This window comes from Mobula birostris, chromosome 29 (genome assembly GCF_030028105.1).
Source record: "Mobula birostris isolate sMobBir1 chromosome 29, sMobBir1.hap1, whole genome shotgun sequence".
NCBI classification, from domain to species: domain Eukaryota; kingdom Metazoa; phylum Chordata; class Chondrichthyes; order Myliobatiformes; family Myliobatidae; genus Mobula; species Mobula birostris.
The window spans coordinates 16,208,797-16,234,561 of record NC_092398.1 but is presented as its reverse complement, the minus strand read 5'-3'; the positions used below and the strand labels follow the sequence as shown (position 1 = coordinate 16,234,561).

At 41.9% G+C, this 25,765-nt stretch overlaps 1 long non-coding RNA gene, 1 other non-coding gene and 1 pseudogene across 2 annotated transcripts; all 3 read right to left on the bottom strand.

Annotated features, from left to right (window-relative positions):
• The window catches only part of LOC140189847 (histone H2AX-like), an 836,563-nt pseudogene that overhangs the window by 68,954 nt on the left and 741,844 nt on the right, over positions 1-25,765 (bottom strand).
• Positions 446-519, bottom strand: trnat-agu (transfer RNA threonine (anticodon AGU)). Its single transcript has one exon. It is a non-coding gene; the product is annotated as a tRNA-Thr (tRNA).
• LOC140190192 (uncharacterized) lies at positions 14,197-22,640 on the bottom strand. The gene is made up of 3 exons (XR_011883540.1): positions 22,551-22,640; positions 15,597-15,629; positions 14,197-15,474 (listed from the first exon to the last, which is right to left on the bottom strand). It is a non-coding gene; the product is annotated as an uncharacterized lncRNA (long non-coding RNA).

Genomic DNA, 25,765 nt, shown 5'->3' with positions numbered 1-25,765 from the left:
TCCGTGGAAACGATGAATCGACGTTTCGGGCCGGAACCCTTCGTCAGGACAGTATTAACATCTAGCTCACTTTATTAACGCCATCTGTCGGGTTTCTTGAAACATGCAGCGAACTATTCAATAGGAAAGACTTTTGAAACGCAGTGTGAAATCGTTTCTCAGTAAGATCATAACATGTTCATAAAGTAGATCACGGCCGCACTTTGTAAGCCTTACACTGTAAAAACGCACTAACAAGGAGAACAAGCAATCGGACATGTAATCTATTTGAACCGTCGTCCTGTTTCTTGTTCCGCAGACACCACCAACAGACCTGCACCGGTTTTGACGAATTTTATACACTGTACTATTGTTCCGTTCCTTTTTTTGCGGCATTGCGCTCAGTAAAGTGAAATGCTTTCCTGACAGGAGCTTGCATCACATGGCAATTCACCCCATAACTTAAAGGCTCCGCTGGGACTTGAACCCAGGATCTCCTGTTTACTAGACAGGCGCTTTGACCAATTAAGCCACGGAGCCCTCGCGCTATCCAGCAACTGCAATAATGATAGTTCACTTGCGTTAACTTCTCTTCTTCGTCTGCTAGCGAGGGAGATGTTTCAAATTCAGACTGTCAAGGTGAGATAAAACAAAGTAAACCGCATTGAGAGACTCACCCCAAAATAGTCTGCATACATAATATAGGTTCCTGCTGACACTACAGTTCGCTCGTTTTCAGAACATTGCTTCAATTCATAGATAACCAGCCGGGAGGCAGTGGCAGATCCACCAGCCCCTCATAATTGCTGAAGGACTGTCACCACTTACACAGAGAGAACAGTAGTAAATGTGTGCTGACGGTTTGGTGAGTTTGGAGAAATCCGCTACTCTGAGGATTGTTGTGAAGTTCTTTTATCAATAGGATGAAAGAATAAAGTTGCCCAGAGCTGCTGATAACAGGTTTCAATGTGTGCAGGGAGGGTGGCAATACGCAGGGAAAAGGGAAATGCGTTAGCCGGCAGATGGGTTTTAACGAGCACAATGTGGGAAACGCGCAGCATTACTCAATAGGTGAAAAATTGAACGGCAGGACGTCTCGGTTCAGATATATGGGATCACTTCTTTCGGTGATATTGCTGAGCGTCAGAGAAAACAATTCTGAATTTATCAAAGGTACCGTACGCACATGCATGGCAATAACTGGCTTGGTCCTGATGCCGGTACGGAGACTTAAACCGCCTGATTCTGGGATCCACTCACATTGTATCCGCTAGGATCATGTTAAAGGCCTTGCCAATGTCCATGTAGACAACATCCGCTGCCTTGCTTTCATCGACTTTCCTGGTAATTTCGTCAAAAAACTCTATACGATTGGTTAGACATGACCTGCCACAGACGAAACTACGAGGGATGATTGGTAAGTTCATGGCCTAGCGTAAAAGGAGTCAATTTTCGGAAACCTAACACATTTAGTTTTCAACATAATTCCCTACTACCTTTACACACTTAGTCCAGCGGTCGTGGAGCATACGGATCGCCTCTTTGTGGAAATCGGCGTCTTGGCCCTCCAGAAAGTGGCCCACGGAAGGGGTCATTGATAAGTTTCTGGCCTAAGATAGAAGGAGATGAGTTATAAACTTCAACCTTTCTGCATAATCACTCAACGAGTTGAACTGCATGTGCATGTAACGAGAGCCGTATAACTCAGCTGAGAGATGTGAGGTTGAAAACATGGATTAGTGGTTCCACAGCAAAGATCTCTCATTCAATATCAGCAAGACTCATGAGATGACCATTGACTTCAGGAGGAAGAAGCCTCATGAGCCAGAGTATCATAGGTCAACAACTTTAAATTTCTGAATGTTATTTTTTCAGAAAATCTGTACTGAGTCTAATACGCAAGTTCCATTACAGAGAAAGCACAGCAGTGCCTTTACTTTCTTAGAAGTTTGCGAAGATATGGCATGTCATCAAAAACTTTGACAGACTTCTATAAATGTATAGTATAGAGCAGGGTGGCCAACCTTTTACATTCCACGCGTCAATTTTTTTTCACGCACGAGTTCAGTTGCGCCATACAACTCTTGTACCCCTATTCAATTCTTGTAAAAAGATGTTAATATAGACATATTTAGCATTTTACGTGATATATTGATTTAACATAAGGGTGGGTTGGCAAGTTTGCAGACGGCAAAACGTTGGTGGTGTTGTAGATAGTGTAGAGGATTGTCAACGATTGCAGAGAGACATTGATAGGATGCAGGAGTGGGCTGAGAAGTGGCAGTAGGAGTTCAACCCGGAGAAGTGTGAGGTGGTACACTTTGGAAGGACAAACTCCAGGGCAGAGTACAAAGTAAATGGTAGGATACTTGGTAGTGTGGAGGAGCAGAGGGATCTCGGGGGTACCTGTCCACAGATCCCTGAAAGTTGCCTCGCAGGTGGATAGGGTAGTTAAGAAAGCTTATGGGGTGTTAGCTTTCATAAGTCGAGGGATAGAGTTTAAGAGTCGCGATGTAATGATGCAGCTCTATAAAACTCTGGTTCGGCCACACTTGGAGTACTGTGTCCAGTTTTGGTCACCTCACTATAGGAAGGATGTGGAAGCATTGGAAAAGGTACAGAGGAGATTTACCAAGATGCTGCCTGATTTAGAAAGTATGCGTTATGATCAGAGATTAAGCGAGCTAGGGCTTTACTCTTTGGAGAGAAGGAGGATGAGAGGAGACATGATAGAGGTGTACAAGATAATAAGGGGAATAGATAGAGTGGATAGCCAGCGCCTCTTCCCCAGGGCACCACGGCTCAATACAAGAGGACATGGCTTTAAGGTAAGGGGTGGGGAGTTCAAGGGGGATATTAGAGGAAGGTTTTTTACTCAGAGTGTGGTTGGTGCGTGGAATGCACTGCCTGAGTCAGTGGTGGAGGCAGATACACTAGTGAAGTTTAAGAGACTACTAGGCAGCTATATGGAGGAATTTAAGGTGGGGGCTTATATGGGAGGCAGTGTTTGAGGCTCGGCACAACATTGTGGGCCGAAGGGCCTGTACTGTGCTGTACTAAAATAAAAAAAATATAAAAACACGATAAACATTAGTTACCTTAATGAGACTTTTAACAAATATATTTTGTCTTCTTTTGATTTCTTCCTTTTTTCTTAATCACATATTCTTTCCTTAACTCAGACTCAAGAACTACCTTCAGTTTTCATTCTATTTCAGTCTGATACTGTATTGTGTTTTATAGTGTCCATTGAGATCACGTCTTCTATTATTGGAGAAACTGTTTTCACGAACAATGCACAACTGTTTTCCTGACGGACCTGCTATAAATAAGAATTCATTTTCCCTCTGTTCATTGAATTCACACTTACTATCACTTTCTGCTTTTCCTTTGCTCATTTTCTTTTGCAATGTGATAGGTGTACTGCACAGTAAAAACAAGGCTTAATTTTCGAAAAAGTACAAAACTGCAAATGTTCACAAAGGACGAACAAAGCATAACTCCGCAGCACAGGAGTGTCAATTGTAAACTGACTGGCAAAAACCTGGGACGCACCGCTGGCGCCCCAGGATCAAACAGGTATCAAACGTGTATTGAGCAGTTATGGAACGACTGCAGAACAAAAGTCCTTCATTCCTAGTTTGACACATTGAACATTTTTTTTTAAATTTGAAAGCAGATTGATGTGAAAGAAGATAACATTCGCCAAAAGATGTGCACTAAATAATAAAATCGCTAAAAATAATTGCTAAGTTTCAGATTTATTCTCGGTAAAACCCATTTCTAGCTCTAACCTACTTGAATTCCTGTTATAGATTTTTTTTTCTATAAATCGGTTTTTGGTTAATACTTTTAGCATGAGTAGGCTTACTTTTTTATTATTATCACTGGGATGCAATGCGCCACTACTAATCAACCAATTCGCCATTTTTGCCACATGTGTCATAGGTTGGTCATCCCTGATTTAGAGCATAAGAACAGAAATAGGCCATTCAGTCCATCGATCTTTCTCTGTCATTTCATCATAGCTGAATCAATCAGGTTCTTCTGCCCTCTCCCTGTAATTTTTAACATCCTGACTAATCAAAAACCTATCATATCCCATTTTTTATATACTCAGTGGCTTGGCCTTCATAGCTGTCTGTGACAATGAATTCCACTGAATAATTGCCCTCTGGCAAAACAAACTCCTCCTCACCTTTGTTCTCAATAGTTGTCTCGCTATTCTGTGGTTGTGCCATCTGGTCCTAGACTCACTCACTACAGTAAACTTCTTCACCACATCTACTCTATCTGGGCCCTTTAATATTCGAGAGGTTTCAATAAGATCATCCCTCATTCTTGTAAACTTCAAAGAATTGAGACCCAGAGCCATCAAACGCACAACATTCATTTACACTTCCATTCCTGGAATCATTCTTGTGACCACCTCAAATGCCAGCACTACTCATCTTAGGGAATAGGCCCAAAACGGCTCATAATACTCTGTGCGGTCTGACCAATGTTTCGCAAAGCCTTAACATTACATCCTTACTTTTAAGTTCTAGTCCTATCAAAATGAATGCTAACACTGAATTTGCCTTCCGACCACTGACTCAAATGGCAAGTTAACCTTCACGGAATCCTTCACAAGTACTCCTATGTCCCTTTGCGCCTCTGATTTTTGAATCTTTTTGATCTTGAATTTTTGAATCCTCGTTTAGAAATAGTCCTTCTAGGAATGTACATGACCATGCAGTTCCATACACTATATTTCATCTGTAACCCCTTTGCCCATTCTCTAAATCTGTCTAATGGTAGAGAATGGTCCTTCTGCGGACTTCCTGCTTCCTCAAAACTTCCTCCCCCTCCACCTATCTTTGTATTATCCATTAACCTAGCCACAAATCCATCAATTCTGTCATCCAAATCATTTACAGATAATGTAAAGAGGAGCAGTCTCATCACCAAGCCTTGCAGAAAATCACTATCCACTGACAGCCAACCAGAAAAGGCCTCCATTATTCCCATGCCTCCATTAGGCCTCCAGCTCATCAGCCAATCTTCTATCCATATGAGCACCTTTCCTGTAATACCATAGGTTCTTATCTTCTTAAGCAGCCTCATGTTCAGCAACGTGAAAATCAAAATATAACAACACCTACTGACTCACCTTGGTCTACTTTGCCTGTTATTTCCTCAAAGAATTGCAACAAATTTGTCAGGCAATATTTCTCTTTATCAAACCCTGCTGACGTTGGTATATTTTATCATGTGCCTCTAAGTACTCTGAAAGCTCATCTTTAACAATGGACTCCAACATCTTCCCAACCAGTGAAGTCAGACTAAATGGTCGATAATTCTCTTTCTTCTGCCTCCCTCCCTTATTAAAGAGTGGAATGATATTTTCAATTTTCCAGTCCTCTAGAACTATTCCAGAGTCTAGGGCTTCTTGAAAGATCATTATTAATTTCTCCACAATCTCTTCAGCTAATTCTTTAACAAACCATTTGGCCCCAGTTGACTTATCTACCTTAAGACATTCCAGATCCCCCAGTACCTTCTCCCTCCAGTAGCAACTGCATTAACTTATGTGCCTGACTCTCTCGAACTTCAAGAATACCATTAATCTCTTCTACAATGAAGACTGATGCAAAATAAATATTTAGTTCATCCGTAATTCCCTTGTTCCCCATTGCTACCTGATGTTGACGAGCACAGCATGGGTGCTTGAAGCAGAACCAATGCAGTCATCGATGTGATGCAAGATGAGATGGGCAGCATTACTTGGCTTGGAACATGGTCTGTTTCATGTACCTTTCACCAATTACTTTCTAGCCAGTCGTGATCCCCACCCCACCTATTTATTATGGCATGTTTCTTTTCAGTCCTAAAGAAGCGTTTCAGCCTGAAAAGTTGACTATTTATTCATGTCACCAGATGCTCCTTGACCTGCTGAGCTCATCCAGTTTTTTTTTTTTTTTTTTTTTTTCGTTAAGTGTTGCTCTGGATTTCCAGAATCTGCAGGATCTCTTGTGTTTAGGAAATTCAGAAATCAGTTTTGTATAGAAACTTGGAGCACCCATGATTACCTAAAGTTTAACTTGCAGCTTGAATTGGTGGTAAGAAAGTAAATTGCAATGTTAGGATTCACTTCCAGAGGACTAGAATATAAAATCAAGGATATAATGCTGCACACGAGAGATTCTGCAGATGGTAGAAACCAAGAGTAACTCATACAAAATACTGGAGGATCTCAATGGGCCAGGCAGTATCTCGGCAAAGGAATAAACAGTTAACGTTCCAGGCTGAGACTCTCTACACGACTTGACATTTCACCAGGAATGTAATGCTGAGATTCTGTAAAGCTTTGGTCAGACAGCACTTAGGGTATTGTGAGAAAGGATAGAATCATAAACATTGGACAGTATATCACTGGAACTGGCCCTTCGACCGACAATGTTGTGCTGAGCTAATTATATTATTAAACAAATGACCAAAGAAACTTCTGCCGACACGTTGAATTCCCCATTACAATAATCCCATTGTTTTTCCACGTTTCCTTAATCTGCATGTATATCCATGCTCTAAGTTCATCACCTTTATCTATAATACTGCAAGCACTAAAAGTCACAACTTTTCAAACTATCCGTCATCAAATATCTATTACTTTACTCCACCCTACTTTTACTGTCCCCGGCCTCTACCTTCGTCTCCATCTCTACACTTTCTGATTTGGCGCCCTAGTTCCTATCCTCCTGCCAAATTAGTTTAAATCTTCCTGAGCAGCACTGACCGGCCAAGATATTGGTTCACCTCCAGTCTAAATGCAATCCATATCTCTTGTACAATGATTCAAGAACTTGAAACCCTGCTCCTTACACCAGTTCCTCAGCCACTCATTCATCCGTACTATCATCCTATTTCTGCATTGACTAGCATTTGGCACAGGAAGTAATCTAGAGATTAGTACTTTGGAAGTTCTGCTTTCCAGTCTCTTTCCAACTCATTAAACTCACTGTCCAATACATCTTCCCTCTTTCTTCCAATGTGCACCACAACCTCAGGCTGCTTACCCTCCCCCATGAGAATATTCTGCAGCTGCTCTGTGATATCTTGGACCCTAGCAACTTGGAGGCAAAATACCACCTCGATACATGACCAAGAGACATGACATCTCTTTGATGCTGTCCCCCTTACTATTAAGTCTCCAAAAACTATCACTCTTTCTGGCCTTAGCGTTCTCTGCTGGGAATCCGAGTCAGCCATAGTGACAATGGCCAAGTTGCTACTACAGTGACCTGACAGGTCACCCCCTCCCGCAGCAATATCGAAAAGGGTACATATTTTGCGGAGGGAAATGGCCATTGAGGAATCCTGCACTGACTGCTAACTCCCCTTACTTCTACTGGTAGTCACATATCTACTATCTGAAACTTACAGTCTGGGTGTGACTATCACAGTAAATGTTTCATCTATGAGGTTTTCAGCATGTCAGATTGTCCTGAGTATATTCCGCTCCAGCTCCAGTTCCTTGATCTTTTTAATCAGAAGTTAGGTGAATGTCCTGCACCTACAGTTAACTGGGAGACTGTAGGTATCCTGAAATCCCATATCTCACAGGAGGAGCATTCCACTGCCGTAACCATCCTGCGCACGCTGAACTAATGATAAAGGGTATACAGTCAATTAAAAACGCTTACCTGTTCTCACCTGTGCCTTGTCAGAAACCTTTGAGTTTCTCATTCACCTAAGTTATCCATTCAACATCTTCTCCCTGAGCTTGTTATACCTTTCGCTCCAACTTCTCAAGCACAATTTCCACAATCAAAACAAATGGTAATACATGACTTTGCCTATGGCTGTTCTCACTGAAGCCTGGCCACTCTAAAATTAGCCCGCTCACACAATGGCCACTTTGCATACACCCCGCTTCTTTTAATTGGCTCAAATAAAACTGACTCTGGACTTGTTCCTTTCCAATATCTGTGATCTTCTTGCACATTCCGGGGAGAACAGGGATGAAGACTCCAGTTCAGTTCTGTGATACTGCAGGTGGCTGACAACACCACAAGTGGTTGCACAACAGCAGCAGGAGATGTCTCATCAGCTTTATACTAACAAGTGAAGTGGTGGAGTTCACCCTTTCATAGATGTAGAATTGGATTGATATGTGTAGCTGATCTGAATAACAACTGCAAGAGCAACAGGAAGTAGAGATCTCTTTCGCTGCTGGACCTTATCGATCCTATTTATGAGCGAATGAGGGCAAAATTCCAAACAACAACGCATAAAGTTCGACACGCAACCAATCAGTGACGGGATTTCCTCCCCATATCATAACTGAGTTTTTGAAATAACGACCAATCAGCTGATTTTTAGGTATACTGTATAAGGCCAAGTTTTCAGAGAACATACCACAATTAATAGCGTACTGATCATGTCTCCTCGTGTGGAGACAAAACATTTGGAAGTGAATTTCGAAGATTAGAGAACAACTCAACTCAACCATCACCCACTTGAGCTGCACATTTTCCAAATTATTTCCATAAACTTTATTCTTGATAAGAAATATTTACGAGATTAAAATCATGCGACGCCTTTTCTTTCTTATATTTGCCGAGAATACATTTAGTGTTCAGTGTTAATGATAACACCGAGCAATTTAAAGTTACTGACCTTCTCCATCTTTCACCCCCCCCCCCCCATGAGAAATGGTTCACGGAACCCTAGTTCTCCCCATCCTGAAGTATAGATTTATGGGTTTGTTCCACCGGGAAGACAGATAAAAAGCTTTGCATTATTATTTTTGTCTATGGAATGATTAAATTCTGGTCTTTGTGTGCTTGAACGGTCTAATCCAAATTAAAAGGCTACTTACAATTCTAGAATTCAGCTAGAGACATCTCAGAGGAGCCTCAAAATGGCGATCTAGGCAGTCACTGCTTATGAATAATATCTTTGATTTTCGGCTTTGAAGGAAAGTTTTTCATTTGTGATTAAAATAACTTGAATCATATATTTTCTTCGAGTTAATTTTTTGAGGGGTGAGTGTAAAATGTGGTGTGGATTATCAAATTAGGATTGAATCTGCCTCTATGACTACTTGGGATGATGCATTCCAGACCTACAGACCTACTCTCTCCATACCCTTCTGATTTTAGGTAATCTATCCAAGAACTAAAACTGAGAATTTTATAATTTTTTTTTGTAGATGAGTGTGTCCCCACAACATCATTCAGAGTCTTACACAGCCAGAAGCCGTGAATGAACCATGAGATCTGCAAACTGCTGAAGGCCAGATCAATGGCATTCAAGTCCGATGACCAAGTAAGATATATGAGTTTTAGGTATCATCTCCAGAAGTGGCAATTCTCATCAAACTCAAATAACTGAAGGATACTCAACAGTTTCGGAAGGGATTGAATTCTATCACCTCTTACAAAGTGAATCCAAGCATCATAGGTGACAAATAGGCTTCGCTCTCAGATGACCTCAATACCTCTATGCTCTTATTGATCATCAAAGCATGGAGGGACATTCGCGAACTCCCACGGCTGCCAGTGACCCTGTGATTTCAGTTTCTGTGGCAACGTGAGGCCATCCTGTAGGTCGAGTGAACGCACGGAAAGCATCTGGCCCAGACCGGGTAACTGGCCGAATAATAAAGGCCAACTGGCTGGAGTATTTACCAAGATCTTTAACCTCTCACTTCCGTAGTCTGAGGTACCTACCTGCTTCAAACAGGCTTCAATTATACTGCTGCCGATGAACAACGTAGTAACCTGCCTCGTTGACTATCATCCAGCAGCACTTACACCCACCGTGATGAAGTACTTTGAGAAGTTGGTAACGAAACATATCAACTCTTGCCTGAGAACTGACTTGGATTTTTTTCCATTTTGCCTGCAGCACAATAGATCCACAGCTAATTCCATTTCATTGTTTCTTCACTCTACCCTGGAACATAAACATAGAACATAAAACAGTGCAGTACAGACACAGGTCATTCGGCCTACAATGTTGTTCCAAACCAGCTAAAAAGCAAATCAAATTCACGCAAACACTAATCCCTCCTACGTACACCTTGTCTATATCTCTCCATCTTCCTAATCTCCATGTGCCCTTCGAAATATCTCTTAAGATCTTCCAATGTATTTGTCTCTAACACCATACCAGACAATGCATAACAGACATTCACGATTCTCTGAGTAAAAAACTTACCCCTCACAGCCCCCCTTAACCTACCCCCTCACAGCTTTAAATGCATGTCCTCTAGTGTTAGGCATTTCAACCCTAGGAAACAGATACTCTCTGTCCACTCTATCTGTGCCTCTCATAATCTTATCTACCTCTATCAGATCTCCAGCAGCCTCTTGCGCTCCAGAGAAAACAATCCAAGTGTATCCAACCTCTCTTGCTAGCACAAACTCTCTAAACTAGGCAGCATCCTGGTAAACTTCTTCTGCACCACCTGAAAGCCTCAACAACCTTCCTATAGTGTGGCGACCGGAACTGCATGCAATACTCCGGGTGTGGCCTAACTAGAGTGTTATAAAGTTACAACGCAATTGCCTGACTTTTGAACACAATGCATTCACTAATAAAACAAGCATTCCGTAAGCATTCTTAAACACTTTTTCGAGCTGTGTTGCCACTTTCAAGGAGGTATGAATTTGGATCTCAAAATCCCTCTGCTCGGCAACATTGCTAAGGATCTTCCCGTTAACAGTGTATTGTCTCCTTACATTTGCCCTACCAAGGTGCAACACCTTACATTAATCTGGGTTAAATCCATCTGCCATTTCTCAGCGAACAGCGTGAGCTCTACCCATAATGATTCAACACCTTCTGAGCCTATGTCACCTCCTTCTAATGATTCAATTACATTTTTCTTACCAACAGAGCTGATGCACCATCAATAATTCCAAAAGACTGGAAGTAGGGTAAATACAGAAAGGCTTTTATTCGCAGTAAAATGTGACTTCCAGCATGCTGAGTGCCTGCCCCTGGACTGAGGAGGAGGAGGAGCAAGGAGAAATCGCCTTTATTTAGGGGCCTGTGGGAGGAGCTACAGGGGCAGTCAGCAGAAGGGCGTCTCCAGACAGGAAACCCAGTTACAACATATATATATATGTGTGTGTGTGTATAAAACTCTGCTACAAGTTCATTTACCTTTTTCCGTACACTGTGCACAATCAAATATAACACCTTCAGACTCTTTTTGATTTAGTGCGACTTCGACACTGCAAATCATCCTGTTGAATGCAATTTTACACTGTCATCAGCCTACAAACTGTCTCGGTTTGTAAACCAGCTACCTCATCCTCAGCACTAAACTCCATTTCCCACCCCCCTGCCAAATTAGTTTAAACGCTTCCGAACAGTTCTAACAAATCTGACCGCAAAGATGTTGGACCCCTCGTGTTCAGATGTAACCCATCCTTTTTATATAGTTTGTACCTTCCCCAGAAGATATTCCAATAATCGATAAATGCAAACCCCTGCACCAGTTCCTCAAACCACGTATTCAGCTACTAAATCATCCTGTTATCCTTATCAATGTAACAGAAACCCTCACAAGCAATACACTCAACATAAACAGGCATTGTTTGTGTCAACAGTCAATCAACCTAATTCTATTCTCTGTCAATCAGCTCCCAAATGTTGCTACTCTGTCATTCTTTGTCAAGCTCCTTGCTCTGTTTCCCTGCTCCACGTCATACGCTCTTACCCCGACGACCGTCCAGAGTCCCAAACTCTGCACATCTGGAGATGCGCCTCTGGTTTCTGATCCTGTTCCACTGAACATACAACTATTGGTCCCCCATTCTGCTTTCAGACTTCAGTGGACCGTGGTGTATTCTATCAACGCAGATCTGTGAGACACAGCACTTTAGAAGTAGTAAAACTGTGCCATAACATTGACAAGAGCAGGAGAGGAATATGTTAGCTACCAATGTCGATCTTCCTCAGCCAAGAAATTTGGGGGATGAAGAACACGTGAGACATAAGTGCAGACTGCTCGTTGTCTTCTTCAGTCTTCAGAAAGTCATGCAGGAAATACAGGGGAAACCTTTGTTAGGAACCCATTAACACGGGGAGAGAGGATGAACAGCAGGAATGGATTAAAGTGGACTATTGTGGAACAGGAACACTAGCAGGGACGTAACTGGGCTGAGTTGTCTCCCTACTGTACACTGGGTGTGTTGTAGATTCACTAAAGATCCGAGACAGAGTTTAAAATAAAACTGATTTATTTGTCAGATCCAGAATAAGGAAATCCACTCCCATTAAACATTAACAGAAGAAATCCCTCCCATGCCTAGGGACCAGGCGTAGAACTGAGTGCAGCACTCTGGATTCAACAACTGTAATGATTAAATATCAAACATGCAGCTGATTTAAACCTTTCTCAGTTTGAACTCGGTACTCTGTCATTGTGCTACAAACTGGGATGAGGGAGTGAAACTCTTCCCACATTCAGAGCAGGTGAACTTGCTGCTGTGTCAGTCCGTCAGATGTCTCAGTGAATCATTTCCCACAGTCTGAACAGGCGAGTGGTCTCTCTCCAGTGTGAACTAACTGTTGAGCCAGTAGTTGTGATGACTGAGTAAATCCTTTTCCTCAGTCAGAGGAGGTGAATGGTCCCTCTTCAGTGTGAACTCGCTGGTGTCCCTGTATAGCGGAAAATTCTGCGAATCCCAACCCACAGTCTGATCAGGTGAACGGCCTCTCCCCAATGTGAACTTACTGGCGTGTCTGTAGGCCGGAAGACTGAGAGAATCCCTTCCCACGCACAGACAGATGAATGGTCTCTCCCCAATGTGAACTCGCTGGTGTTTCAGTAGGGTGGATGAGTGACTGAATCCTTTCCCACATTCAGAACAGATGAATGGCCTCTCTCCAGTGTGAATTCGTTGGTGCGCCAAGAGTTGGATGCCTGAGTGAATCTCTAACTGACTGGGGAATACAAGTAAGGAAATCCGGAATCCAATTACACAAAGGGGAATTAAGGCCCAGGTCTTGGAGTTTACTGACTACTTTAGACGGGATGATGGTTTTCAATGCCGAGTTGGAATTAATAACGAGATGTTCCAAGGTTGTGTGAATGAGATAGCATCGGCTGTAGAGCTGTTGATTCGGTAAGCGAATTGGAGCGGATCCAAGTCACCTCTCAGACAGGAGCTGATATAATAAGAACAAGACGCTAAGTTGAGTTAATGTATGGTGGAAACTTGTGATCCAAGTTCATAGCTCCCTAAAGGTGGCGACACAAGTTGATGGGGTGGTGAAGTAGGCATATAGCATGCTTTCCTTTAGTACTCGAGGCATTGACTTCAAAGCTCAGGAAGTTACGCTGCAGCTTTGGAGAACTTTAGTTAAGCTACATCTGGAGTATTGTATGCATATATTTCTGTTTGCTCAATTATAAGAAGAGACATCATGGCTTTGGAGAGGGTGCAGAATAGATATACCAGAATGTTGCATAGATTAGAGGGCATGTGATATAACGAGAGATTGGACAAGCTTAAGTTGTTTTCTTTCGAGCGTCGGAGGCTGAGGGGAGACTTGATAGAGTTTTATGCGACGATGACAGGAATAGATAAAGTAGACAGATAGTATCTTTTTTCCCCCCACAACTGAAATCCCTAATTCCAGAGGGCATGAATTTAAGGTAACAACGTGTCATTTTTAAGATCTATGTTAGAGGCAAGATTTTTACACGTAGAGGCGGGTGCCTGAAATCCGCTGTCAGGCATGGTGGTAGAGACGGATATATTTGGGACTTTTATGAGACATTCGGATAGGCAGATGAATGTGAGGAAAATATATGTGTATGGACATAGTATCGGCATAAGAGATGAGTTTAGTTGCAATTTGATTATTAATTTATTTGGTTCCGTAGAAAACTGAGGGTCCTATCCTCGCGCTGTGCTGTTCCATGTTGTATGCCTATTAATGCTGGGTTCAGAAATAGTCTTATAATATTTTGTGCAACATTAAACACTTCATTTGGGCCATTGTTCCAGGAAATCTTCGCATTGTGTGTTTTGTCATTTAATCGACGTCTATTTTTTTTCAAAAGCGAAAATTAATTGAATTGTTTGTAACAAGTTCTAGAATGCTGAGGAACCTGTTGATAGTAAATGTATCTTGATACAATAACATTTTTACTAATCCTCCCTTCAGTGGAGCAGCAGTTAGAAAGTGGACGAAGCAGTAGGAAAGGTAAATAAATATATTATGGATGTAATTTTCCGTTTGTAAGTGAACAGGGAGGGCGGAACGAGGAGCAGAGGGAGAAAAGGAGAGATATAGATAGCCTTTACAGATGTATGTTGAACGCTGTGTGTGTAGCATATAATTACGAAAAAGAGTAGCATTTTTTTTTCTCACCCGTCATGTAATGTCACGGAAATCCGCCTGTCATGTCATTTGCAGTGGTTCTATTTGTATCACTTAACTCCTGACCTGCGATAGGCCTTTTAGCTTTCGGTGCTGTTGAGGAAAACATAGCTAATCCTACAATTTTGACGTGATCATACATGTAGGAAACACGTACTCTCGGGCCTAGAGTCTATGAGATACAAGAAACATCGAGATTTTCTGTTCAACATATGATTAATATAGTGGAGGGTCGAAGAACACAAATCAATTCGTTATTCATATGAGGGGCTACAGGATAACTAACAAGTCCGCTGTCTGTTCCATCCTAAAGTGCTCTTGAAAGGTAGATGTTGAGGAAAAATGTAGAGTTCCTTTAATGAGGGTGTTGTGGCAAAACTATAGGGCGCCGAACGTCAGAATTTACACGGCAGTGCGATGAAGGGACTGGGAGCTGCGTTATTGTGTTGGGACATATTACAATCACGATGCAGGCAACGAAGAGAGATATCAATGGTTCGTCCTCCACGATTTCTGCATCATTGCAATGGCACGAGTCAAAGAAAGACATTTCATTTTGAATAAGAAAGAGACACGTGACTGCTTAGACGCTGGTCTTACAAATAAACCCAGAATTTAGTCTGTTTTGCCGCGCAGATCATGCTTCATATCCTTTTCGTCTGTTGATGCATCTTCTCAGTAAATGAATATATCACGACATAAGCACGACGGGTCATTATGCACCTCGTCTTAGCTTGTCTATGCCATAAGGTTGATCAATTACGCCAGCACCACACCAATGTGCTCATCTAATGTCACCTGATTCCACGAACATAACAGAAGACATTCTGCGGATGCTGGGAATCCAGAGTAATATAGCAACCATGGAACGTAGCCACAGGTGTAATTTCCACTCTTTTCCAAACCTTTGTTGGGATGTGGAAGGTGGCTGATTTGTTCTGTGCAACAGCTGTCCGGGAAAAAAAAAAACGTTCACTAGCTGATCTCTGTTCATGTTCAGGTGGAATGTAGTGACGGAGGTCTCCCTCGGTACTGAGCAATTAAACGTAACACCTTTTCCTTCCGCAATCAGACTGGAATCCAGCGACAAGATGGGCCTGGGCGGATCTGAAAACGCAAGGGAAACAAAGAAAACACGAAGACCAGTTCAAATTAAGATGGTTTGATCACATAACACAGCGACCAAAAAGGCAAGAAAGAACAACGGCATTCGAAGAATAATCACTCACCTTTAACATTCTCACCCTCGGCCTTCACGACCACTGTAAAGGGAAAATAAGAATAAGTTACATTAATTCTACATCGACCACCAAAAGCCTTCCAAAGCCGCTTTGCAGAAGAACTCTTGTCATTATTCCGTGACTTTCTATTGGCAGTGCTCTCCTCCCTTAAACCACATTCCTCAGTCCTTCCCATCTGTTCAAGCATCAACTTTGAAACTATTATGTTTGTCATCAAGCACTGTATCCCCTGGGTATTAATCTCACGCAGAACAGAATCATGACGGAAATAGAAAGAACCCCCTCCCACTTATCGCAATTCAGTTATTCCATGGCCGCACTCGTATCTCAACGACAGCATTTCACTGTATCCTCGTCATTATATAATTCTCTGGATTCGATACTCTACCAACATAATGAACAAAAGTAGAAGGCAGAGATAAAAACAATATATGCGAGGATGATCACGGACTGTTAAATCCCAATTTGCCTACTGATTATGTAACAATGCACGTAAGTGCTAAAACACAAATATTTCCTGTATATATATCGGGGTGTAACTGATAATTTGAATCATTTCTTGGACGTAGAATAAGGTCATGATTAATAGACTCTGTACATGCTAAAAGTTGGTATCCAATTATTGAACGATGCACAACTAAATACTTATAAAGAGTTATGATGAAGAGAAAACGCTCAGGTGTATATTAATATTATTTCTACTCCAACTGAAAATGGTCTTTAATTGCCTCACAGACTAGGCTGAGCAATTATATGGACGGAAAACATTCAGGATATAAGCTTACCACTCGGACCATGCCGTATGGCTCCAAAGAAACAACGGAGCCAACTAAGCAGACTGATGTGATTTGAGCGGAGGTCCACAGATGTACGTCGGAATTTTATGATAGAGATCGCAGGAGTATTCGTCCTGGTACAGTTTTGTATGACAATTATTCCACCAGCTGGTGGAGTGTGAAATCTATTGAGTGAAAGTCATGACAAGAATATTGAAAATAATAACTACGCAGCATTGATGTAAAATTGTCATATTTATATCTCAAATGTGACTCCTGAAGAATAAGAGCTTGCACAGCATTATATTTCACTGGGGGTGGATTAAAAACTGCGGATGGCATCCGAGTCTGGACGAGAATATCAGACTACACCAGTGAACACGTTAGGGCAGGGATACCCAACCTTGGGTGCATAGACCCCTCGATTAACGGTAAGGTTCCATAGCATAAAAGGTTTGGGAACTCCTGCCCTACGAACTCATAATTTCAGTTAGATCATTATCCAAACATATTCATTTCTCTTGTTGCGACCTCCAAAGAAAATACTTATTTCATGATGAAGCATGCCAAGTATTCACAACTCATCTAAAGGGAACAGGAAATAGAGCAGAGAAACGTAGAGCAAAGAATATCTTCATCTTTCATCTTTTCTTTAGCTGTGATGGTAAATGTCCAGTAGGGGGAACCTACTGAACAGAGGACAACCAACAGTGGATGGAGTGGTAAACTGTGCCAAGATTTCTTCGAAATTACTTATTGAAGGTGCTCAGGTTTACTTTAGTTGGACAGTGCTGAACGGTGTATCTTTGGGGGGAAAAGTAGGGGAGGGAGTGGAGGTTTGATGCTTTGCTGCTGCTTCTGCGTGGGAGAGGAAGTTGGCTTTAGGGTTCTGTCATCTATTCATTGTTTTTTCTCCTCTCTGTTTCGTGCATTCTGCTTTGCATACTGTATATTCTCCCTGACATTAGATTGAACCATTGAACCATTGAAAATAAGGCAGATTTGACGACGGAGAAGCAGTCAGAATTTCTTTCTTTTTTTTTTTTGTAAAGATCATTACTTCTGCATTCATCTGTCAAAGGAAAGTGTTGAAACAGAAGTGTGGGTTCCGCTCGGAAACAACATGACTGATGGAATTGAGCAAGAGTATATTTCAACACCTTGCTTGCAAAGTAAAAGAAATGTACTTATTTCGCAGTAGTTTTTTTCCTGAGAGAGAATTTAAATGTTATTTTTTTAACCTATCTGGTTCTTACAGATATATTAGAAGATTTTGCCCACGAAATATGTCATACTTTTTTTTATCGTTGTGATGAAAACGTAGGAATATATACATTCAGTGACAACATACTAACAGAATAATAGCGGTGGAGGGTGCGCAGGGTGGAGTGTGAATTTGGAGGAGACAATGTAGCAGTAGTGTAACAAGTTTAAATGAGGCCACGTCATTATGTTTTCAAGTCAAGTCAAGTCAAGTCAAGTCACTTTTCATTGTCATTTCGACCATAACTGCTGGTACAGTACACAGTAAAAACAAGACAGCGTTTTTCAGGACCATGATGCTACATTAAACAATTCAAAAACTACACAGAATGACGTAAAACAACACAAAAACTACACTAGATTACAGACCTACCCAGGACTGCATAAAGTGCGCAAAACAGTGCAGGCATTACAATAAATAATAAACAAGACAATAGGCACAGTAGAAGCCAGTAGGTTGGTGTCAGTCCAGGCTCTGGGAATTGAGAGTCTGATGGTTTGGGGAAGAAACTGTTACATAGTCTGGTCGTGAGAGCCCGAATGCTTCGGTGCCTTTTGCCAGTAGTATACCCGAAGTAATAATAATAATAATAATAATAATAATAATAATTATCATCATCATCATCATCATCATCATCATACATATACTGTGCAAATAACTACTGACAGAGCGTTAAAGCAGTTCGGTGATATAAGGAAAGGGGCTGTTTTAATGTTAAACCTGCAAATGAGGAACTTGTCTACATAAGGCCCGAATTAAGTTACACGAACTAAATACATCAGTTCAATTAGAGAATCGTTTCACGCCTCGCCAAATGGCAGAAACAAGGCCGCAGTATTCGTGGTTTATTGTGTACCGCTTGGGCACGTCATTGTTCTGTGCGGAAAAGATTCGTAGACTGTTGTTATTACCAGGAATCACTCACAATACTCCAAGCAGTGTCTACCTCATAAAGCCTCAGCATTACAAACTTGCTTCATTGCATCTGTCTGAGTTACCACCGACACACAACCTGCAAATTAAGCTTTAGGGAATCCTGCACGTAGACTCGTAAATCTCTTTCCATCTCTGATTTCTCAATTTGCTTTCCACTGAGAAAAGAGATTTTTTCAATGTATCCCTTCAATCAAAATGCATGATCATACATTTCCCTACACTGTATTCCACTTAGAAATTCTTCCCCATTTTCCTAATCCACGTAAATCCTTCTACAGACTCCCTGCTCCCTTACCAAGACCTGCCCTCCCCAACATTCGGATCGTCAGCAACCTGGACATAAATCTATCAACTCCTTATGCAATTAATTGACACATAACGTGAAAAGAAGCTACCTCAACACCGCCCTCTGCGAACACTATTAGTTACCAGCAGACAAACATAAAAGGCCCTCTTTATTCCTGCTCTTTGCCCCTACCAGTCAGTCAATCTTCTATCCAAGTTTGTATCGTTCCTGTAATACAAGGGTCTGTTATCTTGTTTAGCAACCTCATGTTCGGCAACTTGCCAAAGGTCTTCTAAAAATCCAAGTTAACAACATCCACTGGCCCTCGTTTGTCTATTCTGCCTGTTATTACCTCAGGGAATTCTACCCGATTTGTCAGGCAAGATTTTTCGTCAAGAAAACCATGCTGACATCGGTCTATTTTATCATGTATCCCAAAATATCACGAAATCTCATCATTAATAATGGATTCCAACAATTTTCCAACCACTGAAGTTAGGCTATGTGACCAATAAATTCCTTAATTCTGCTGCTCTCAATTCTTAAGGGCCTCCAGAATCATTCACGAATCTACCGATTTTTGAAATAAGGTTACTAATTCGTCTGCAACCTCTTTAGCTACCTCTTTTAGAACACTGTGGTGTAGTTTATCTGCTCACAGTGACAGGAACAAAAGGATGACAGGAGTGAAGGTAGGACCAATTAGAGATAAAGGTGGGAAGATGTGCTTGGAGGCTGTGGATGTGAGCGAGGCCCTCAATGAATACTTCTCTTCGGCATTCACCAGTGATGACGATGAGAACAATACGAGTGAGGTTGATATTCTTGAGCATGTTGATATTAAGGGAGAGGAGGTGGTCCGGTTGCTAAAATACATTATGATGGATATGTCCCCGGGACCTGACGGAATATTCCCCAGGCTGCTCCACGAGGCGAGAGAAGAGATTACTGAGCCTCTGGCTAGGATCCTTATATTCTAGTTGTCCACGGGAATGGTACCGGAGGATTGGAGGGAGGCGAATGTTGTCCACTTGTTCAGAAAAGGTAGTAGGGATAGTCCAGGTAATTATAGACCAGTGAGCCTTACATCTGTGGTGGGAAAGCTGTTGGAAAAGATTCTTAGAGACAGGATCTATGGGCATTTAGAGAAACGTGCTCTGATCAGGGACAGTCAACATGGCTTTGTGAAGGGCAGATCGTGTCTAATAAGCCTGATAGAGTTCTTTGAGGAGGTGACCAGGCATATAGATGAGGGTAGTGCTGTGGATATGATCTACATGGATCTTAGTAAGACATTTGACAAGGTTCCACACGGTAGGCTTATTCAGAAAGTCAGAAAAAGTGGGATCCAGGGAAGTTTGGCCAGGTGGATTTAAAATTGGCTTGCCTACAGAAAGCAAAGGGTCGTGGTGGAGAGAGCACATTCGGATTGGAGGGTTGTGACGAGTGATGCTCCACCAGGATCGGTACTGGGGCCTCTACTTTTCGTGATTTTTAATAACGACCTGGATGTGGGAATAGAAGGGTGGGTTGGCAAGTTTTCAGACGACACAAAGGTTGGTGGTGTTGTGGATAGTGTACAGGATTGTCGAAGATTGCAGAGAGACATAGATAGGATGCAGAAGTGGGCTGAGAAGTGGCAGATGGAGTTCAACCCGGAGAAATGTGAGGTGGTACAGTTTGGCAGGACAAACTCCAACGCAGTGTACAAAGTAAATGGGAGGTTACTTGGTAGTCTGGAGGAGCAGAGGGATCTCGGGGTACATGTCCACAGATCCCTGAAAGTTGCCTCACAGGTAGATAGAGTAGTTAAGAAAGCTTATGGGGTGTTATCCTTCGAGGGATAGAGTTTAAGTGTCGCGACGTAATGATGCAGCTCTATAAAACTCTGGTTAGACCACACTTGAAGTATTGTGTCCAGTTCTGGTCGCCTCACTATAGGAAGAACGTGGAAGAATTGGAAAGGGTACAGAGGAGATTAACCAGGATCGTGCCTGGTTTAGAGAGTATGCATTATGATCAGAGATTAAGGGAGCTAGGGCTTTACTCTTTGGAGAGAAGAAGGATGAGAGGAGATATGATAGAGGTGTACAAGATAATAATAGGAATAGATAGTGTGGATAGCCAGCGCCACTCCCCTAGGGCACCACTGCTCAATACAAGAGGACATGGCTTTAAGGTAAGGGGTGGGAAGTTCAAGTGGGGTATTAGAGGAAGGTTTTTTTACTCAGAGAGTGGTTGGTGCGTGAAATGCACTGCCTGAATAAGTGGTGGATGCAGATACAGTAGTAAAATTTAAGAGACTACTAGACAGGTATATGGAGGAATTTAAGGTGGGGGGTTATATGGGAGGCAGGGTTTAAGGTTCCGCACAACATTCTGGGCTGAAGGGCCTGTTCTGTGCTGTACTATTCTATGTATATGTCTATGACCTATGCAACTTAGAGCTCTCAGCTTGCCGAGCACCTTCTCCTTAGTTATGACAACTACACTCCCTTCTTCCCCCGACACTCTCGAATTCATGACATACTGCTAATGTCTTCAACAGCGAAGACTGACAGAAAAGACATAATGAGTTCGACGTCATTTCTTTGCTCCCATCACTCCAACTCTAGATACATTTTCAGATTATTTTTACGTAAAGGATGGTCGGTGCAAGAAACGTGCTGTTAGAAAGTGCAGCAGCAATGTCTGAGGAGCATATCTACTGTTCCCTCTCTTTTACTGTTTATACATCTGCAAAAGGGTTTGGTATCATCTTTTATATAATAGGCTATCATTGCTTCATATTTCATCTTATCCCCCGATCTTGCGTTTTGGTTGCCTTCTGTTACTTTTTTCATGTTTTCCAATCATCTACCTTCCCAAATATTGTTGTGATGTTGTATGCTCTTGCACTTGTTTGAATGTTGTCTTTGACTTCCCTTGTCCGCCACGGTAGTGTCACCTTCCCTTTAGTGTACTTATTCTCCTTTGGACCTGCGCCTTCTGAATAACTCCCAGAAAACCCAACACTTGCTGTTCTGCCGGTCATTTCTGCTAGTGGTCCTCTTCCAATGAACTTCGGCCTGCTCTTTCCTCAGGCCTCTGTAGATCCCCTTATTCCATTGTAACATAGATACATCTGATTTTCACTTAATCCTGTTGTACTGCAGGGTCAACTCTGTCATATTATGATTACTTCTTCCTTTGCCTTAAGATCCATATCAAATCTGATATAGTGAACAAAATCCAGTCCAGAATTTATTTTCCCTGGTGGGTTCAATCACAAACTACTCCAAAAGTCCATCTGACAAATTCCTTCTCTGAGATCAACAGGAACTTAATTTCCCCAATTTACCTGCATATCGAAAACCCCCATGACTATCGTACCATCGCCCTTTCTACATGCGTTTTCTGTCTCTAGCTGGAATTCTTACCCTCTATCTTGGCTAATGTTCGGAGGTCTTTTTACATTCGCAGTTTCTTAACTCTGCCCTCAAAGGTTTTTAATTCTTTCGATTCCATGTTAACTTAGAAGACTTTAATATCAGTTTTTTTTTACCAACAGAGCCAACTCCACTCCCCGCCAACCGTCTGCCTGCCTATATATATGTACAATGTGTATTCTTTGATGTTAGGATCTCAACTCTGATCTTCGTTCAGCCATAACTCAAAGATGTTCACAATCTCATACCTACCACTCTCTGACTTCAGTACGAGATCATCCACCTTCTTCCTTAGGGATTGAAACATAACACCCGCAGTCCTGTATTCAGCACCCTTTTCAGTTCCCCCCAATGTTACCAAAAGTTCAATTCTTATCTATTTCTAAAGCTTTTGGTTTACTAATTTGTTCTGGCTTTCGTAATCTCCTTTGCTTTTTTACAGAAGTGCACGTTATCGGCACTTCTGCAAACTGTTGAACTGTTGAACCTAATATTTAGTTTAAATGAACATTTCTATCCGTCCCACTGATAGCAATTTTGCCCATTCATTTGCTTTCCTTCTTTACAGTCCCACTAAACACTGTATCTATTTTGTATAACAACTACCCCATCCTCCACCCTATCCACCTGGTTCCCATTCCTCTGCCAAATAAGTTTAAACCCTTTGCAATATCTCCGACACATTTGCCCGCAAGGATATTGCTCAACCCATCCCCGAGCCCACGTGCAACTAATCCTGTTTTGCAGAAGAGATCACGGTGATCCAACATCTGAAGCCCACCCAATTTCTCACCCACGCTTTCATCTACTGGCGCCTGTACGGGCAGTAGTGCAGTGACAACTTGAGGTCCTGCTTTCCAGCTTTCTACCTGGCTCCACAAAGCATCCCTTCAGGACCTCATGCCTTTTCTTACTTATGTCTTTCGTATCGAGATACCAGAACTTCTGGCGATCCACTCTCCCTCTTTACAAAGCTGTCGACCTGATCCGAGACGTCCCTGATCCTCGCACCTAGTAGGCAACAGAGAATACGTGTGTACCTTTCAAGTCCACGGAATCTCCTGTCTGCTCTTCTAATTATAAAATCCCCTATCAGTACTGCACTCCTCTTCTTCGCCATTCCCCTCTGAGCTACGAACGGAGCCACACTCGGTGTTAGAGACTTGGTTGCCGCAGTTTTGCCACAGTGGAACGTTCCTCCTCCCGCAATACTATCAAAAGCGTTGTACTTATTATTGATGTGAACAACCAGAAGGGTAATTTGCATTTCATTTTCCATATACAAAATACATGCTACATCACTTTTACAACTTAGGTATGATTATCTCCCTGTAGCTTCTATTTATCACCCATTCATTCTGCCGTACGAGCCGAAGTTCATCCAGCTGCAGCTCCAGTTCCCCAACAGGTGTGGAAGGAGCTGCAGCTTGATGCACCTCGTGAAGATGTGATTATATTACTTGATATTATATTTAGCCTTGAGAGTTAAAGATGAATGAGATTTGGAGCGGACATATGGAGCTGAATGCAGGGAGATTTCATCGAACCAAATCAACGAAACGGACCAGAACTCCTCATGACATAGTGGGAGACCTTTCAGTTCGTCTATTCTATCAGAGTAATCCCAACTATCATTGCTTTCAATTTTCCCAAATACATATTATTTCAGCCAAATCCAAATGATAGTCACAATCCTCTGTTATACAGGTGCGAGGGCAACTTTACAGCTATTAATTAATCTACAGTTGAGTCTCCCTCCATTATATGAGTGCATTTCATCATCGGTTTATTATCACTGAGCTGTGGCATAAAATGAGTTGATATGTGGCAGCATTACAATGGAAGACATAAAAAAACTACAAAGGGTTACAAGGAAAATTAATTAAGTAAATAGTACAAAAAAAAATTGGCGACCTAGTGCCCTTGTTTTTTTTTTTGGACCGTTCTGAAATCTTATGTCATTGGGGATGAAACTGTTCATAAGACTTTGTGTGTGTCTTCAGGCTGGTGTAACATTTCTTTTATGGCAGTAGTGAAAAGATGGTGATGTTCCTTTTTGATGGATCAAGCCTCTTGAAGCAACTTTTGTTGAGTTTACCTGTCGCCTAGCGGCTACATCAGTTTTTTTTTTCTCTCGAATGCATCGCCCCCACCTAACCCCCACCGTTTCTCAACGCCTGTTTTCATGTTCCATCTTCATATCTTTCCTGATCCCATTCACCAGTGTGTAGGCGAACGGCATCTACGTCGAAGTGATTGAAGTGCTGGTCACGGTATTTTTTGAATCTCACGAGAATCACCGTCTGTTCCACGCCAGCATGCAGTGCGTTCCAGATTTAAGATTCACCCGTTAGCATTCATTGGTACTGCCATCACTCTACCACTATAAATTTTCACGAGGTCATTTCCGGTCCCGTCTGCAAAAATGTTTGCAAGCACTTCCTGTTAAACCGTGTGTTTTCTCCGGGTGCTCGGTTTCCTCCCATAGCTCAAAAACTTTTCGGTTTGCGGATAAATTGGTCGTTGTAAAGAAAATGCGATAGCCAAATCTAACGTGAAATAGGTTGGTGCTAGGCTGTGCCGCTCATTGCGCTGGAGGGGCGTGTTCCGTGCTGTAATTCTAAAAATAAAAAAAAACAAAAGCAATATGTTTTCAGCAAAGATTGGGGAGGCCGTTCCGTGGACACCGTTAAACGAAACGGCAAAAAAAAAACAAAACCAAAATCACATTTTGCAGCTTATATAACAACACTCATTCACCAAGCGCTTCGTGAAATATTCATTGTTTCAGATTTTCAGCATTGACAGTTTTTTCCTTGTTCTGCTTTCCGTCTTGTTGAATCGGACGTTTTGGTCCTAGGAACGTATTGCAAATCAATTCTGGTCTGTTTCAGATTACCCAGATCGCAATGAATCGGAAACTCGTTTAACTTTCCAATGTGTCAAGGCTCGCTTATTTGTACTGAAATGCATTTGCCACTGCTTGGACCGCTCCCTAACTGACAATGCTCCCCTTGTAATCCCTACGATATCAACCATCACTTTCTACACACCTGATCCTTCCCACCCATCTGCTGTATCTCAAGACATGTCCGCCCTTTCAATGAAAGGTCTCTGTAATTTTGCTTAATACAGCTGCGCTGACCAACCATTGCTCTGAATGGGAAATTTATGCAAGGCCTGAAAGCTGCATGGCGCGTTATATTTACATTATATAAAAGCAAATTCCAGCAGTGGGGCAACAAAGGTTAGGTGCTCAGGAACATCTCAGTTAAAGTGCAGCCACGCACACGTGCAGTTAAGAGGGAACTGCTTCTTATCTCTAAGGGGAACTATTCTTTTCGTAAAATACACAAATATTTCCTGCATTTATCAAAGAGTAACTGATAATTTGAACCATTTCCTGGACGGAGAATAAGATCATGCTTAATATACCCTGTACATGTTAAAATTTGGTATCCAATTAT